Raw genomic sequence first — 10,795 nt, 5'->3', positions numbered from 1 at the left:
CAAAACATTAATGACTTGGAGAGGATCTGCAAAGAGGAGTGGGTCAAAATCCCCCCGAGATGTGTGCAAACCGTGTAGCCAACTACAAGAAACGTCTGACCTCTGTGATTGCCAACAAAGGTTTTGCCACCAAGTACTAAAGCACGTTTTGCAAAGGGATCAAATACTTATTTCATTCATGAAAATGCAAATTACTTTATAACTTTTTTTGTAATGCGTTTTTCTGGATTTTTTTGTTATTGTTGTGTCTCTCACTGTTCAAATAAACCTACCACTGAAATTGTAGACTGATCATTTCTTTGTTAGTGGGCAAACTTATAAAACCAGCTGGGGTTCAAATAATTTTGCCCTGACTGTATATATTTTAATCAAGAACATGCTTTGTTGCTTCTGCATATATTGATAACTGAGCCTTTCTTTTTGATAAAAACAACATAAACTACAAAGTTTTATAACTGTATTTCAAACTATCACTCTTTATTTCTCAGTAAAAAAAAAACAACAAAAAAACAATACAGCGAGCTGGTCAGTGTTCCTTCAGCTGGATACACTTCACTACCTGCAGAACAGTTAGCTGAAGAAGCATCAGTGCGAAGGTTTGTACAGAAAAGCGTTTGTGTTAAATGCTATTAAGTTCAGCCAACTGTCTGATGCAGATAACATATATAGTAACATAAACATACAGAATGAAGGAGAGTAACGCAACATTTACTGAAATACTGTTTTTGAGAAATTTTTATGGTGTTTTCGAGCCAGTCCAGAAGAATGAGGTATGCTTCTTTTAAAAGTTTAAACTCCTCTATAACTCTTGAAATGCTAGACAAATATTTACCAACTTCTCATTGACAGGTGTTAGAAGCCACTGTGCCTGAGAGAGATATGTCTGACCAACAATCCAAAACCCAGAGCTGTACACTTCTAATAGTAAAAAAATAATAAAACTGAGAAAAGCAGAAAATCCTTTAGTAAAGGTAGAGAGCATTTAACAGTTTACTAATTTGTAATCAAAGAAGTTACCAAAAATATATCTAGAGTTTATTCTAGTTTTGTTTTCAAAGCACAAACTCTTCTATATTATTTAGTAAAAATATTGCATCCCTACTAGTAATTATTGCTTGTTCTCTGAAATGCACGAAGTAAAAGGTATTATGGTGTCAGACAAGAAAACAGTGGCTGCAGCTTATTCCTGCTCTCTAGTTTTCTCCTTTTGAGGAAAATGAAAGGCTTATTGTAATATGGAAGCAGTCTGATAGTTTGATTGGCCCATGTGAATTTTTGAGGATGATAGGGTTACATGCTGGCATCTTATGAGGTTTCAAATGTGTATATGTATTTTCCAATTTACATAGAGAGTAATTTGCTCTGGATGAAAATATTCCTATGAAAATGTCTGTAAAGGTCAAGTAATTTAAGATGTGTTGTAATGTTGCACTTATCGAAGGAAAACACTCATATTTCTCCTTTTGCCTTACATGGCTGATGTTAGTATGCAGGATAATCCTCTCAGATCACTAAGCAGAGCGTGTGTGTCAGCAGGTGTGTACTTGTTGGCAGTGCCCTATTCATTTTCTAATATCTCCTCTGTGCCAGTTGTGTTACTGGGGAAATGTGATAAAACTCCTCCATTGCTCTTTTTTATTTAAACTCTTTTTCTTCTCCTTCAGGCTTCCTCTAGTGTTTACATTTCCCTCTAAATGAGAGTTTGTGGAATAATTTGCAGTTGTTGAACACTTGAATAGGTTGCTTGCTATTAAACATGTGAAGCGCTGTGTGTGTCTTATTTTGCACAAATCAGATTGTTAGAGACTGCACAGGTACAGGGATAGACATGTTATCATGAACACAATCTACTGCAACCCATTATAATAGCTCTGCTATATGCTGATTGTGACATTTAAAGCCACTACCATCAGTATTTTTCATAATAATGGTTTAATGTAAAAAAGTGCAATGTGAAAAAAGTCTCTCATAGTGACAAACCCACCAAGAACTATCACCAAACACTGCATTTACTTTCAGTGGAATGTTTTATCATCTTTAGGATCATTATTTTGGTTTTATAGTCTACAATTTTACTGTTCTTGTTCACCCTCACTTCTGTCAAAGCATCATTTATGGCAGCAGCAGGCAGTATTTCTTTTTGGCACTCTTGAGCTCTGTCTGAGTGTGCATTAAGAAAAGTGCATAGCTGAGAATACCAGTCCAGCCGCTCCATGTTGGTAGTGTTGTCATGTACACATGCTGCGACTGTACCCTTGAGTCCCCAGTGTTCCGTGGCGGAGAAAAGCACATTCATGAGGGTTCCACCAGTATGCTGCGCTGGCATTTTGTTAGTCTTAAGAACAGCACTCAGTATTTTTCAGTTGCTTATATAATGGCAGGTGACTGTCACATAAGATTCAGTTGTGAGGGCTGTCCATGCATCCGTTGTCAGAGCCACCTTTTCAACAATTGTCAAATGACTGCACAACTCACAGGCATTATGATCATACAGTTTATCTCGTCATGCCGTGACTTTTTGTTAATGGCTGTAGTTTCTGCTGTTTGTATTTGGCACTATAGCAACATGACACATATATTGAAATATAAAATATATTGACCTCCTTATCACATTACTTGCAGGCACCGGTAAAAGCAAGGGACAAGACTGGCTCTTTGTTTTTAAAGGCAAAATCATAGTGGCATGAAATATTTGATTTTTTTGACTATTTGAATATTTGAAAATCATTGCCCATCCCTACTTTATAGTGTAATAATACAGTATACCAGTGTTGTGTTTACTGCTTGTTGTGCTGCTTTCAATGGGTCAAAAAGTCAAGTTGGTGCACAGTTTCATTCTGGCTGATTTAATTACATCTTGTTACTTGTGGTAACAGCAAGTGTGACAAGATGTGTGGCTCCTTCCAGAGGAGGAGTGCACAAAGATGGCCGCGTACAGAGACGCAGAGTGGATGAGAGCTCTTATGTGAGATACTGTTTGTTTGTTGTTGTTTTAATCGTACTTCGGGAATTACACCAGGGTAGATCGAACATTATACAGTATAGCCATGAATCTCTGTTACAAATCGCGATCAGGCAACAACAACTGTCTGATATGGATATGTCTCTATATAGCCACCGGATCCCAGCGGAGATAGCTAGACTATCAGGGTCTCTGCAGATGATTATACCAAGCGGCAGCCGGCGAAGGCAGCGGAGGGAGTGTAAGCAGAAGCGGGGCTGCTGGGGTGGTGTTCTCATTCAGTTATCTTGGAATCCTGATAGACCACCACTCCCCAGTCTCTTTGTTGCCAATGTCAGATCTCTTAACAAAATTTTAACTTAAAATTAGAAAATTAAAGGTTATATTGCCCAATCTGCACCAACATGTGGACTTTCCAACGAGAGGCGACAACACATTGGACATTGTGTACACCGTATGCAAGAGCATACAAAGCCTCCCCCCTCCCCCACCTGGGTCTCTCTGATCACATCACCATCATGCTGAGACCTGCGTACAGAACCAGAGTGAAAGCCATCAGACCAACACAAAAGGAGGTATGTGTGTGGCCGGAGGGGGCTTCTTATACTGTGAAGGACTGTTTTGACACTACAGACTGGGACATTTTCAAACAAGCAGCCACTCATAACAATCACATAGACATAGAGGAATACATTTACGTCATCACAGCATACATCACAAAGTGCACTGATGATGTCACTTACTGCAAAAATATCAGTGTTTGTGCCAACCAGAAGCCATTGATCACAGGTGAGGTTCACAGACTCCTGAGGGCTCAGCCTTTAAGGCCGGCGACACCTGCCTGGGCCTAGCAACAGCAAGAGCCAACCTGTCCCGTGGAATCAGGGAGGCAAAATGCCAATACAGCAAGAAAATATCTGGACACTTCAGCAACTCTAGAGATGCAGAGTCTCTGGCGAGGCATCCAAACCCTCACAGGCTATGAACCCCCACCTCGGAGCTGTGATAGTAACATCTCTCTGCTGAACAGCCTCAATGACTTCTTTGGCCACTTTGAAACACAGAACAACACACCAGCACAGATGCCACAACTGGTATGGGTCTCATCTCAAATGAGGATGAGACTGCTTACAGGGATGAAGTCTGTAGGCTGACAGGCCGGTGTGCAAGAAATAACCTATCCTTAAACATCAAAAAACCAAAAGAGCTCATCCAGGACTTTAGGCGGAGACACCACCTAAGGACACCACCTAGAAGGATGTACCTTCTATCCTGCCACTCAGGATAGAAGACCAGGAGGTGGAGCAGGTGAATAGCTTCAAGTTCCTGGGAACTCACATCAGCAGTAACCTAAAATAGAGTTTAAACAGCACTGCTGTAGTAAAGAAGGCGCAGCAAAGACTGTACTTCATCAGGATATTGAGGAAGAACCACATTTCTGCCAGGTTGCTGAAGTCTTTTTATCATTGCTCAATAGAGAGCATATTGACTTACTCCATCTTGGCATGGTTTGGAAACTGCTCAAAGGCACACAGGGCAGCTCTCTAGAGGGTGGTCAAAAAAATCATTGGACTTGACATCTTTGATGTTAAGCAGCAGTCACATTAAGCATTTTAGTTTTGATTTTATTGGATGTGAATTAAGGTAGACCCTGGCTTCATCACTTTTGCCAGTGTTTCTCCAGTTTCTTCCTTCCACCTCTATCTCTTCCAGTTTTCATTTGTCAATCTCCATCTGTCTCTAGTGGCTATGCCTGGACCTTGTTAAGATTCCCAGCAGGCGTTGGGAGGCATCAGGAAGCGACATGTCACTAAACGAACAGACAGATTGTTAATTTCCCTCCTCTGAGCACAGACTGGATAGGGTTGAAGTCTGATTCTGTTTGGAGACAGAGCAAAATACTGTCACTTATATTAGCCTCCTTGACCATGTTATTCTCTTTCTCCCACCTCCTCCATCTCTCTGTCACCCCATCACTTTCTGCTTCAAGAGCAGAAAGAAAAACACCCATACAGCCTCATTTATCAACTCTGTCCTCTTTTTCACCTTTCTTTTTTGGCACTGTTGCACTCTGTCTGTCCTCTTCTGCTTCAGTCTGCCTTGTCCCATCTCATCTAATCTCAGCCTTAAAATTAAAATCAAACCTTTAGATAAGGTCTAATGTGCATGTTTGATACTAGCTAATGCTAATGCATGTGTATACACATAGGCAAGCCCGCACTGGCACTTTATAAAATAAACTACATGTTTAATGCTGCAGACAGTCACACCACAGATCTTTGATATTATGGTCCATGTGAGGGCGATTAAATGACCTGCAGCAGTGGGTGTAAATGTACTGACTGCACCTGCCACATTTATAGTTGCCATCTCTGAAAATGGGGGGAGAAAAGGGAGCAGCTCTAACAGGTGTTTGAGATTTAACCAGCATATTACATATGTTATGAGGTCTATTGAATATCAATTTGGGTGGGGATTTGAAGAGGTGCCATTTTTGGGTCTGATTTTATGCTGCACTTGAGAATGTTTTGGGGACAATTGCTTGTAAATTTTGTGTTTCAGAGATGCAACTCCTAGCCACCTCCACCCATTCTTTTTAATATCGTCTGCTGAGAAAATGACCAGTTGCATATACTTGGTATGATTAATTTCTACTGCAGATCCTTCTAGCTCTATGGAAACTGATGAATGGGTAATCGTTTTATGAGGCAATGTGGGTGAAAACTACTATCTCCCCACAGTATTGTATTCTGAACCTGTTTTTTTTGATAGAGCTCGGTATGTAGGTAACCCTTTTTGTACTTTCACATCCAGAAAACTAATATACTGTACCTCTCATCAAGCGCCATAGTGAATTTCATGTTTGTCACATGAGTTGTCATATTGGCAATGAAAATATCATCAAGCAATCATTTATACACTTATCATACTCAAAAACAAATTCTTTTGACAAATGTTTTCTCAATCATTCCCATATAAAGGTTAGCATATGATGGCGCCATACAACTATATCTATATTTTTTGTTAAAATACTATCTCTTTCCTCTTAGTTTTTCTACTCTGGTGTTTCCTCCAACAGTGGGTGTTGTGACTCTATAGCTAGTGCAGCTTTTGCTATCACTTCCTCTGTTGTAAAGATTGGGGGAAACAAGAATTTGCATTAAACAGCGGTCATCAGGGTAATCATATTACCCTCCGAGAGCTCTCAGAATAACATGATTTGAGTGAAATAATTTTTTATGTTTGACTGAAATCATGTTTATTCTGAGTGCTCTTGGAGGTTAACAATTGCTGCTATGGCTGCTGTTTAAGATATCTTTTTGTTTTCTTGAACAACTACAACAAAGGCAGTGACAGCAAAATTTGAATTACCACTTTTAGGGGAAATACATCAAGGGGGAAAACATTAAAAGTTATCCCATATCTCTTGTCTTTATTTGGACAAGTTAGAGAAGTGTGTAGTGTGCACTAAAGTCTGTTCAGCAGCCTTTAAAACTTTAACTCTTCTTGGTAGTGCTTCCTACTAGACAAATTGTCAATGAGGCACCTTCATGCAATAACAAAGTCAGTGGTGAGCTAGGAATTGTTTTCCACCTCGGTGGGCATGGTTTTCAGAGTAAGACATGTTGCACTCTGTCTCGCAGGGAATGGGAGTTTAGCAGCTCACCATCATGATGTGAGCTGCTAAGATGTGAGCTTGATAAGTGGCAAGAATTTGATTTTTCTATGTGTGGATTTTAATATTGATTTAATGAATGCACAAAGACATAAAAAACAACAAACTTTACTAACACAATGTTGTTAGGAACACTCACTCAGTGGCGGGTGAGTGTGCGAAGAATCGGACCCAGATGGCTGGCTTCAGTGCAAGTGAATTTATTAGTGCTATACAGACCTATATACAGTGGCAGTGAGAAGGAAGAAAAAACAGAAATTAGTTATTCTATAGCCAGGTGTTGATCAGCTGGAAAACAGTTCATGGAAAGAAGAGATGAGGTAGGCCTAACCGCGGATGCTAGGGTCACTCCTGGACTGGCCGGTGGAGGTGGAGAGCGGCTGCGAAGACAGAGCAGAAACAGGTGGTGAGCAGATGGGAGTCTGACAACTATGTACCGACCTGGCTGGTGGAGGCTGGAAGGGTGGTGAGGAGTAACGGTCCGGAGGTGGCTGTCCGTGGGGATGGCAGAGAGGAGTATTAGAGTGCGTAAACACGAGGAAAACAAAAACTGGATAGCAAAATACACACTAAGACGAAGTAGAGAGTGGCACTGCTTGTCGGCCTGAGAGCATCGATGAACTGGCAAGGAAGAGGAATGTGAGTCGGGTATAAGAAGAGTGTGAAACTAAGTGAATGCAGCTGGTGATGATTAGGGAATGTGTGAAATGTGTGCAAGGAGGAGTGAACAGCGACTGTAAATCAAGAGAGGGAGGCAGGTGCAGCCGGGCAAACCTGACAAATGTATAGAATGAGATTTTATTCTTTAGTCATATTCAGCCAGATAGGATCATAACAAATAATGCTAAGAATTGAGACTTGTGTGTCTCACCTAAACTAAACTCTGACACTCTTAGGATTGGTGTCACCATTATTTTCAGGACTTTCAATATGTCCATTTTACTTCTTCAATTTCTCCTTCATCATCAGTAAACTTTCAGCCTATTCTGTCCTCATGTAGCCTGGTCAGGTTGGGAGTGGTTTGTTGACTGTCTGAGATATTTCAGTGTCTAGTTAGTCGTGCCAGTGACAGTCAAATCCCACTCTATCCTGCTCTCCTCATTTCTCCTTGTTTTGTCTGTCTCTCTCTCGGGCTGAATACAACCAAATCTACTGCTTGGCCACTAAATTGGACAATGCTCAGTTTCAGCCGCACAGATGAAATCAGGCCTTGGCTTCTGTCAAACACTGACCACAATGGAGCATCTTATTCAGAGTAAGGGCAAGGTAAGGTTAGAGTAAAGAGAAAAGGGAACCAGATTATGTGTGTGTGTGTGTGAGAGGGAGAGATAGCATAAGCCCTCCCTGGCCTTCCTGCTGGCTTTGTTTCAGCACTCTCCAGATTAACTGCTGCACCCTGACCTTTAAAACATCCCTTATTGAGCTCAGTGTAGCTCACAGGAGCATGTTTAGTTCGATAGCCCTTATTTTATCAGCACAGCTCCACTGGACATTGAATTAGTCCATCTAAATCATGTCACTTTCTATAACAAATTTCCTATGAGCTATGCTCTATAGATATACAAACTGAACTAGACAAATGCTATTACAGTTACAGTACAGTCACTGTTGTGCATTTTAGTTGGTGTTGTTTCACTTTTGCTGGTACTGTTTGTCAGCTGGGTAGAACTGAGTTGGAGATGTTATTAAAACTTGAGAAATGTGTGAATGCATGAAATAAAATATTTTGTTTTAACTACTTCATTTGCATAGAAGGTATGATTTTGTTGTATGTTTTATTATTTAAATATAATGTAATTAGAGATGGCCTGAGGCAATCCTTAAGATTATCTATCAGGGTCAATCAGATATATTTTAATAAATTGGCACTAGCTTAAAAAGAACTGATTAAATGCTGATCCTTTCTTTACTTTCCTTAATGTTTTATCCATCTTACCCTGCTAGAGTTGTAGTGCAATAAAGTGATAGTCAGCTTTTAAATAAAAATTCAAAATCATGCCACACCACCTTCACTTGGTACTAAAAATCACTGTCTGAGCCTGCAAAGGCTCCAGATGGCATGGGGCATATTTCAGCAACACCTACTCAAACCATTTGTTTGAATGGTATGAAAATAAAGATCATGGCCATCTAACAATTATTGTCTCTCATCTACTCACGGTGTGGAAAATATACTTCTATCACAGTTATAGATAGACTTAAGACTTTTTTTTGCTAGCATTGATGTCCGACTAGCACCTTAATCTTACCTATATTTTGTGATATTTACTGTCCTTTGGTGTGATTTTCAGCCACTTATTGCTGTGTGAATATGAAGTATGACAGTTTGAGGATGTGATGCTATGGAAACAAAGCCAGACAAGAGGGCTCAGACTGCAGCTGGCTGACTACAGTGTGGAAACCTTGATGGAATGCCACACTAACTTCACAGTGTACTGAACAGCTTATGACTGGACTGTGGACAAACAGTTGACATAGTGTTACTGCTGCATCTGCTCTCCCTCTCTACCCTTCTGTCAGTCTCTGTTGTTTTGCCGACAGGCTGCCTGTGTCCTGAATAAACAGAATATCAGCTCAAGTTCAATAACAACAGCAAATGTTAGAATTCAGCTCATTTAGCTGAATGTCACATGAAAGTAGTTAACTTGTTTACTGAAATCTGCCCTTCAACATGTGGGTATATAGTACCTGTTGCTTCATAAAAAGCACATGCAAAAGCAGATTGTGGCTGTAAAAGCAAAGAAAAGTTTCAAAATGAGTAAATGCTGCTTAGTTATGAGCATGTTAATATTTTAGGGAAATTTGCCTATTCACATTAAGCATTCAATTATTTCAGTACCATTCTAACAATTAACAAGTATGAAGGTACAGCCAGTAGGCAGTTAGCTTAGTTTAGCATAAAGACTTCAGGAAACTTGAAGGAAACCCATTCAAGATAGTAGCTCCAGCACCTACAGTAACTACCCAACTGCAACTTGTCATTTTTTACATGTACTGTATGTTTATACAAACATAACATGTTAATTAGTAAGCCATAGTTATGCTGTTGGTAGCTGCTTCTTCATGTCTTGATTTTTTTTATATTATGCTACATAGTTGTCTTCCCACTTTAGCTTGAATTTAGAGTACAAATATGAGTAGTACTGAACTTATCATCTTAGCAAAAATAAATAAATGAATAAATAAAATCAGTTGAACATTTCCAAAGTACTTCTAGACAGTTAATATTTTTTTCTATAAATAACCAGATGTTAGTACATTTCACATCCAATCAATCAGTAATATAAATGCTTCTCTGGAATTACACATGTATGGTGAACTACTCTTTAGTAGGAAATATGTTCAGTACACTGTTCAGGGTTCATACATGGTTTCCGGGTTGCAAGCGAGAGCGGACGTTTTTTTCTGCTCCTCTTGTCTGTTCTGGGATTCTCATATCTGTTTCATATTTTCTATACCTTCAAGTTTTGGAAAAGTCTACATCTTGAAATGGCTCCTAAAGGGAAAAGAGCAAATAGATCTGAAGTCGCTGAGGAAGGCGAAGTTGAAGAGAATTTTGCTGCGGACTTGCTGGAGCAGAAACGACTTTTCACTGCGCTGGTTAATCAACTCAGCGATAGTTTCAAGGGATTTGTGCAAATAATTATGGACACGAACAACAAGAGATTCGACGACATGACCAGGGAGATACAGGAAATAAAATCGAGTTTGCAGTTTACCCAGCGTGAGGTCGACGCGATCAAAGTTAACATGGATGAACAGTCAACGCAGATCAAAGGTACGAGAGACGGACTGTATGAAGCCTGTGATTTCCTGAAAGTTATGTCGGATAAGGTGGAATACTTGGAAGCACAAACCAAGCGGAAAAACTTGATATTTGCTGGAATTCAGGAGGCAGCGGGAGAGACCTGGAAGGATGCGGAGAGTAAAGTGAAGGAGGTTCTAAAGAACAAGTTGGACATACAGCAGGACATTGCGATGGAAAGGGCTCACAGAGTCGGAAAAAACAACGAACGCGGTCCAAGGGCAGTGATGGTAAAGCTGATGAATGAGAAAGACAAAACATTCATTCTGCAGCAGGCTAAGAAGCTTAAAGGTTCTAACATCTACATCAACGAAGATTACACCAAGGCTGTGAGAGAGAGACGAAAGGAACT

This window comes from Monopterus albus, unplaced genomic scaffold (assembly GCF_001952655.1).
Source record: "Monopterus albus unplaced genomic scaffold, M_albus_1.0 scaffold270.1, whole genome shotgun sequence".
In the NCBI taxonomy this organism is placed as follows: Eukaryota; Metazoa; Chordata; class Actinopteri; order Synbranchiformes; family Synbranchidae; genus Monopterus; species Monopterus albus.
The sequence above is the reverse complement of the archived record's forward strand: the minus strand, read 5'-3'. Positions refer to the sequence as shown.